The following is an 8,747-nucleotide window of genomic DNA, read 5'->3' as shown; positions in this document are numbered from 1 at the left end:
GCCGGCCAATCCGGCGGTAGGCGCGGGAGGGAGGAGGCGGGCCCTTGTGCCCCCTGGGCATTGTGGGGCGTGTAGTTCGCGGCCGTGACTTCCTGGTTTCTCCCGGTTTCCCCGCGAAATGAGCCTGCCTGTAACCTTGCAGCTAGGAGGGGGCGATCGGCAGCCTGTTTTTCCCTGGGATTCTCCAGGAAAGAAACGCCTAACAGGATCAGGCCCATGAATAGCTGAGCCCACCACGTCCAGGATCCTTTTCTTGCAACGCCCAACGTGGGAGGAAGGGTTAAGTGCTCCCCGCCCCCAGACCTGCTCAAATCCTCTGCAACACACACACAGCTATTCAAAGTGTAAAAACTGGGGTGGTTTTTGTTTTAAATCAGGCATCCCCAGACTACGGCCCTACAGATTTTTGGCCTACAACTCCCATGATGCCTAGCTAACAGGACCAGTGGTCGGGGAAGATGGGAATTGTAGTCCAAAACATCTGGAGGGCCGAAGTTTGGGCGTGCCTGTTTTAAATCAATGCAGCCACACGATGGTCATGTCCCTCTGCAGCAGCAGAACTTTCGTGTGATGCGAAATGGGGTCCTGTGTTATTGGGAATAAGAATCACTTATCCTAAAATACATCTTTCAACCTGATCTCTCTGTATTTCTTAAATAACCTGTGATATTTAGCACATGATTTTGAGTCTTTGACTGATGCCAGTGGTCCTCCCTCTGTCACCAAAGTAGCACTTACTTACACCTGCGGGTGCAGGATTGCTCCCTTAATCTTTCCTCCTTTTTTACGCTACAGTAGTTCTTTCTTCTTCTCCTTTCACACATCATCATGTGTGGTGAATTTGGGGTGTTTAATAACAAATAGCCTGCCCCAACATTTTCCTTGCGATTGGTCATATCAGCAGAATCAAGTGCCACAGAATATCTGTTCTGCATTTGTAAGAACTCAACCGTTTACTTGGGAACTCCCTGCCTATTGAGATCAAGCAGACGCCTTCATTGTACTCTTTTCAGTACAGTACCTGCTTAAAAACATTCTTGCTTAGACAAGCCTGCCTAGATGCTTAGAAAGTTGCAGTAGTTTTAATCTGTTACAGTATTTTAGCATTTTTATGTTTTGAAGTACTGTTGTGTTTTTTTCTTGATTTTCTTGGTTTATTTTGTAAACCACTTTGAGGGGTTTTTTTATGATGAAGAGGTATATACATTTTATTAAATAAACAAATGACAGCTGACACTGAGCAGTGAAGGTACTGCCCCCGCTATACGTAGGGCTTGAGCGCTCCCCCCCCCCCAAAAGGCATTGTCTCCCCTGATTTTTATTCATGGTTTTCAATTTTCTTTCTGTTGTGTCTGTCTGTGTGTGTTTAATTTTTTTTAAAAAAAAGAATAAAGATATACTATCCATTACTTCTTATATTGTTTGTATGTTTGGGTGAGTGTACCATTACTCTATATTTACATGTGTATATTTAGTAGGGCTTCTAACAACATTTTTATACCACGTGTTAGTGAACATATGTGTACTACTAATATATTAAACTAAACAGACAAAAAAAATCAAGGTAAAATTCACCTCCAACTTTCCCTCAAAAGACAGGTGTTCTATTGAAAACATCTATATTTGGGAGCCCATTAAAATTGCAGTGTTAATTTTCAACACAAAAGGATAAACCACCCAGTCTCGTAAACAAAGAACAAGGAAACTGCAGCCAAATCTCCCAGAATTGAATGGAGGGATAGGCAGAACCAACATCTTCGTAGTGAAACGACATACCCACTCTGGGTGGCTTCCAACATATATAAAAACATAATAGAACGTTAGATGTTAAAAAACGTCCCTATACAGAGGTGCCTTTAGAGGTCTTCTAAAGATTGTATAGTTACTTAACTCAGGGGTTGCATAACCCCACACCCTCCTACATTTCTCCAGTGAAAATAGGGACGTCCTAAGGAAAAGTGGGACATTCTAGGATCAAATCAGATTCTGTAAATCCAGGACTGTCCCTGGAAAATAAGGACACTTGGAGGGTCTGACATGAATGAGAGAAGTGGAGCAACAACAGCCACATAAAAGTGTTTCATGCCACCCCAATCTCTGAGTGGCATGAAATTCCAGGGGTCCCAGGCACTTCTCCAGGGTCTGTGTTTCCTTTTGGAAATGTCACACAGTGGAGACATATACAACCTAAGCCTAGATGGAGAGTGCAGAGCGTCACATCCCAAGAGGGTCTTCTCGCAGCTGTCCATGGAGGCGCAGGTCCATTCTGTGTCCAGGGCAGCTCCATCTGGTACGCAGGCTGAGACCCCACCTGCCTGCGGACTGTCTCGCCAGAGTGGTGCATGCTCTAGTTATCTCCCGCTTGGACTACTGCAATGCACTCTACGTGGGGCTACCTTTGAAGGTGACCCCGAAACTAATCCAGAATGCGACAGCTAGACTGGTGACTGGGAGCGGTTGCCGAGACCACATAACACTGGTCTTGAAAGACCTACATTGGCTGCCAGTATGTTTCCGAGCACAATTCAAAGTGTTGGTGCTGACCTTTAAAGCCCTAAAGGGCCTCGGTCCACTATACCGGAAGGAGTGTCTCCACCCCCATCGTTCTACCTGGACATTGAGGTCCAGTGCTGAGGGCCAAGTTACAGGGAACCAGGCAGAGGGCCTTCTTGGTGTTGGCACCCGCCCTGTGGAATGCCCTCCCATCAGATGTGAAAGAGAACAACAACTACCAGACTTTTAGAAGACATCTGAAGGCAGCCCTGTTTAGGGAAGCTTTTAATGTTTGATGGATTACTGTATTTTAATACTTTGTTGGAAGCCGCCCAGAGTGGCTGGGGAAGCCCAGCCAAATGGGCGGGGTATAAATAATAATAAATTATTATTATTATTACCAGCTGGCCCTGCCACGCGTTGCTGTGGCTCAGTTTGTTAAATGGAGGGTCAGAGTCCCCCTTCAGACTCCCCTTACCGTCAGAGTCCCCTGTTTTTCATGTGTTATGTTTACATAGGGGCATCCCTGTGTCTCACCCCACTCTGTACCGACCCATTAGGTATCCCTGTTTCCTATTCTGTTCCCCACCCCACCCCAGCCAGGGAAGGGTTGACCTGTCCCTGTCTCGTATTGGGTCCCCCCACCCCATCCAGGCAAGGCCTTACCTATCCCTGGCCCCTATTTCGACCCCTCCACCCCACCCAAGCAAGGCCTTACCTATCCCTGCCCCCTATTCTGCCCCCCCCCCACCGAGTGAGGGTAATATGGAGGGGGTGGGGTGGGGGTTTGGTGGGGGTGGTTAGGGGTCCTGAGATGGGAGTTATGTATGTGGGGATTGGGGGGTTATGGTGTATGGAGTTTGGGAAGCACACGTTGCATCTGACCTCGTCCATTGAGTGAAAGGGATGTCGGGGTGTGAGGTAGGCCTTGATGGCTCCAGGGTGGCCAGGCTCTTGGGACAGCGCAGTCTCCGAGGTGGCCTGTTTCCAGGGGCAGGTGGATCTTGGTGGGCGGCGGTGGTTCCTGGGTGAGCGGCCTGGTCCGAAGCGGCCTGGATTTCGGTGGAGTGGTGTCCGGAATGGTATGGATCCGACCTCTCCGGGGGGGGGGGCTGGATCGCAGGGTGGGTTTGATTTTGGTGCGGTGGAAGGCGGGGCAGGGTGGATCTCAGTGAGGTGTGTGGATCTCGGGGTAGGGGCTGTCTGGATCGTGGACTGGGTTTGATTTTGGTCATGGAGTCCGTTGGGCCTAAATTTCATTGGTCATCTGGATCTCGGCGGACTGCCTGGATCTCACGGGAGTATGCTCCTATTTCACCTATTCCTTTCATGTCCACTGGAGGTTGCTATGTATTTTGATACAAAATCAGGTATCTACCTGCCATAGGTGTGCCATCTGTCCAATCTAAGTTGATAGGGACACTGTGCCATCCACATGTGATGCTGTGGCCAAATTTCATCACAATTGGGCAAGCGGTTTCGGAGAAAGGTGGGCTTTTCTAAATGCATATGTATATATATAGATTGTTATTATTATCTTCTCTCTAAGCACAGGGTTGGATTCAAACAGACACCAGCCATTTCTCTGCCTCGTGCTCTATCTGTGTCACATAATTTCTTCCTCCTGGCTTCTAACCCACCTGGTGTGAGGTGATAGCTCTGTGTTTGAGCTGTGTATTGGATGCTTCTAAACCCACACTTGGTGAAGCTGACAGCAGTCCTTGAAAGAAAGAAAAATACTTTAAAGCTGTTGTGACATGGGGTTTGTGATTTCAGCTCTCTTGACATAATATGCTGGAGACAGTTCTCTTGTAACACTTCTTTATTAAAGCAAACAAGACTGAGCTCTGAGGAGAGGAAAGCTACATTTATAGGGAGGGGGACTAGCTAGAAAGTGATACATTTTGGAGAGAACACTCTCAGGCAATCACAGTGCTGCCTTTTGGAGGAAACCAAGACAGAGGATCCAAATACAGCAGCTTAAATGAACTAATAGTAGCTGTACCTTCTGGAACCAAAAGGCAGTTACTTTTGTTTTGTTTGTTTAGTCGTTTAGTTGTGTCCGACTCATCATGAACCTATGGACCAGAGCACGCCAGGCACTCCTGTCTTGCACTGCCTCCCGCAGTTTGGTCAAACTCATGTTTGTAGCTTCGAGAACACTGTCCAACCATCTCGTCCTCTGTCGTCCCCTTCTCCTTGTGCCCTCCATCTTTCCCAACATCAGGGTCTTTTCCAGGGAGTCTTCTCTTCTCATGAGGTGGCCAAAGTATTGGAGCCTCAGCTTCACGATCTGTCCTTCCAGGGAGCACTCAGGGCTGATTTCCTTAAGAATGGATAGGTTTGATCTTCTTGCAGTCCATGGGACTCTCAATTACTTTACCCTAATGCAAAAACAGACAATAGTAATACAGATATAAAACCCTTTGACTCAATGCACAACAAAAGTGATAAATTTTTAGATGATAAATGTTTGGACTTTAAAGTGTCACAAGACTGTTGTTTTTGCTGCAAGAGACTAACAAGACTACCCCTATGAAAAATAATTTAATGGGCTAGATTGTGAAAGAAACTACCCTTAAGGCAGGCTTGTAAATACCCACTTAACTGGATACCAGTAGCAAGTTAGGGCACTCTGAGGCAAATGGGTATGTTTGTGACAAGCACACGGAATCAAAACATGTGCACCTCACGAGCAGCACCTTTTAGGGGGAGCCACTATGCTAAATCATTGCTGCCTGCAGCCCTGCTCCCTTCCACTGAGAAAGCAAAACAGAAAACGGGATATCAGTGGAGATAGATAATTCTTACTCTTTCACTCTTTTGGCCTTTTTAGGAGGTGAAATGGGCCTTCAGTTGTACTTTGCAAAAAGGGTTGCATATCTCCCTCCTCAATAAACAATGTCATGGTGCCATATTCTTAAAGTGATTGTTAGCTACTTTGGTTTTCATTATTCAAAGATTTTTCCATGAAGAACAGCTTGTGCCCAAAATGTATCGGGAAATACTATTGTGGTGGTGGTTTTTAAAGCACCATCTTGGAACCCATTGGAATGTTTTTAGAGACTTAATATTTGAAGGATGGGTCAGGAACGGACAGCCTACGATTTCCTGATTCTGATTTGTACCTTTTCTTGCTCCTGAACGGAATATAGTACGTATAGATAACAAGGTGGAGTCTTCTTTTGCTGACGGCAACAAAGGTGTGACCTTGAGCGGAACACCTGTAAGGACCAAGAATGAAGAATGCATTAACTCAGGCTCAGTAATAGCCTTGTATGGTAATTGAACCAATGGCCCGTGTCAAGGTAACGAGAATTGGAACTAAAAATAGTGGCTGGCTGCTCTCCATTTGAGGCGGCCGTTTGTGCAATGCTAAAGCCATGTTCTATAGGAACAGTCCAGCCTTAGAGAAAACAGAGAAATGAAATGAGAAGCTACGACCCTTGACTGGATTGACTTCTTTCTTTAACCCCCATGCCACCCCTACCTGGGGTTGTCACCTGTCCTGTATAATACAGGATTGTCCCATATTTCGTCCCGTATTGATACAGTTTGTCCTGTATTTCAGGTCTTTTCTCTCTCTGCCAAGTTAGCGATCCTCTCCAAATGTATGTGTTCGAAAGGGCCATGTATTTAAGCTCTGGGTAGCCAAACTCAGACCAGTCCCAGAGGCCCCCCCCCCCTGTTAGGCCGCCATAGATTGTAATGGATTGCTTTGAAGTCACGTCAGCAACAGATGAAAAAATAAATCGCCCCCAATTGCCCCGCCCTGTCCTGTATTTTAACAGAACAAAGGTGGCAAGCCTACCCTCCCCCACCATGTTCTAAGAGAGAGGCCACTTAGTGTTATCTCTGCAAGGTTAATTGTTTTTATTGTGTAGCTATCAGTAGCGATTGTTTATTGGGTAACTATCAGTAGCAATTTACATTCTCTTGTATTACCTGGTGCCACATTTCTGAAAGCTCTCTCTCTTAATGGTGGTCATATATTAGTGGGTGGTCTAAAAACTCTTGTCCTGCCTAATTATATGAGCTGGTCTGCTTGCTGGGTCTGCCAGGAACTGGGAAGCCAGCAATACCTGGAAGGCTGCAGGTCCGGTCCCATCCCCCATATAAAATCTGATTCTGATGGGAAGATCCAGGCTATGGCATTTCTGTTCTCTCTTTTGTTTCCTTCAATTTTTCAATTTATTTATTTCAGTATTCATTAAAACAATACAAAGCTTCTTCGAAAGAGTCCAAATACATTCTTTACACTCATTGCATATTCCATTGCTTAGCTATAGAAAATCAAAAATCAGAATACAAAACAGAAAAAAAGAAAAGAAGAAAAAAGAAAAGAAAGAAGGAAAGTAAAAAAAGAAGAAGAAGAGGAATACAAAAAGAAAAAAATCGAATAAAAATAAAATAAGATCAATACAAAAGAATTCATATCGTGACATAATGCTACCACCGCATTCGGCACAGTAGTTCACATTCAATCTTTGTCTTCCTGTCAATTAGTATTATAATATAATTCAAACATTGAAACCTATCTGTCGATCATAATCTTTTTAGATTTCACATCCTTACAAGGTTATTCTAAACATAGCCATGTTTTAATCCCCTTGTCCGTTTTCTTTAAATAATCGTTTAAGCATTCCCATTGTTTTTTAATCCTGTCTTTTGGCTTTTGTCGTATTATATCTGTGAGTTTCGCCAGTTCCAGGTATTCACATAATTTATTTATACATTCTCCTTTTGTTGGTATAAGGGTTCCTTTCCAGCTTTTGACAATTAACATTCTAGCAGCTGTCGTTGCATATAAGAAAATATTGGTTTTATCATGTGGTATGTCTCTACCTAAAATGCCCAGAAGATAGGCTTCTGCTTTTTTAGAGAAAGATACTTTTATTAACTTTTGAATTTCTGTGTGTACCATTTCCCAAAACTTTTGCACATCTGGACATGCCCACCACATATGAAATAGGGTTCCAACCGTACTTTGGCACCTCCAGCATTTGTTATTCATAATTTTGTTCATTTTCTCTAGTCTGATACGGAGCAGAGGCGCTAGAGAAAGCGTGCCGGGCGGCATTTAGTGGCTCCTAATTGAGTCGTAAATAACTCAAAGGAGTCCTATACTCGTCACACAAGTACCATCTGTGATGGAGTTTCATAAAGTTCTCTCTTAAAGAATAGCAGGCTGTAAACTTTATGTTATTCATCCAAAATTTCTTCCAATCATCTAATTCTATTTCATATCCTATGTCTTGTTCCCATTTATACATGTTTTTATTTTTTACTTCATGTTCTATTTCTGAATGCCCTACAAGCCTATACATTTTTGAAAGTAATTTTTCATTACAATTCAGAATTTCCTTTTCAAATCACGCTACTCTATTTTCTAATCCCCTTGTTTTTTTATCTTTCTCGAATGTTGCATTTCTGTTCTCAATTAGCAGCTCAAGCACAAGGGTGGGGAGCCCTTCTGCGGCCTGAGGGGCACATTTCCTCATGGGCCCCTGACCCTTCCTGGGGTCGCATGCCAGTGGTGGGAGAAGAGAAAGACAAAAAGCGGGTTTTTGACCAGTCCGTCTGGACTGTGGTTTGTATGACAGACAATTGGTTTTTTATCAGTGCTGGTCCAGGGACAATTTATAACAGGCACCCCCAAACTTCGGCCCTCCAGATGTTTTGGACTACAATTCCCATCATCCCTGACCACTGGTCCTCTTAGCTAGGGATCATGGGAGTTGTAGGCCAAAACATCTGGAGGGCCGTAGTTTGGGGGTGCCTGATTTATAATGTTTATTTAAACACCTTACAGCCAAATTCTATGCATGGATAAGTATGGGCAATGTCTTTCATCTCCTTCTTTGGCGATCACTCGTAGCCGAGTAAGGTTGTCTTCCATAAACATGGTTTTAACAATGAGTCCGTAAGTGACTATGGAGGCCAATTCTGGATCCACACGTCCGGAATGTCTTTCATATTGGCAACAACAGGGAGGTGTTGGGTGTTCTCTTCTTCTTCTTCTTCTTCTTCTTCTTCTTCTTCTTCTTCTTCTTCTTCTTCTTCTTCTTCTTCTCTTCATTTATTCCCCCCTAACATATACTGTGAGTAATATGTCCATGTTCCCTTCCACCTCCTGCCTTTGCTCCCCTTGGCCCTGGTCCAAGAGGCGTTATGGTTCGCAAACACCTGAGCTGCATTTTTATTTCTCTGAGGAGTTCCTTCCTTGACTAAGGATAACGCTTGTTCAGAAACTT

This window comes from Zootoca vivipara, chromosome 3, assembly GCF_963506605.1.
Source record: "Zootoca vivipara chromosome 3, rZooViv1.1, whole genome shotgun sequence".
Classification (NCBI taxonomy): domain Eukaryota; kingdom Metazoa; phylum Chordata; class Lepidosauria; order Squamata; family Lacertidae; genus Zootoca; species Zootoca vivipara.
Note: the sequence above shows the minus strand (reverse complement) of the source record.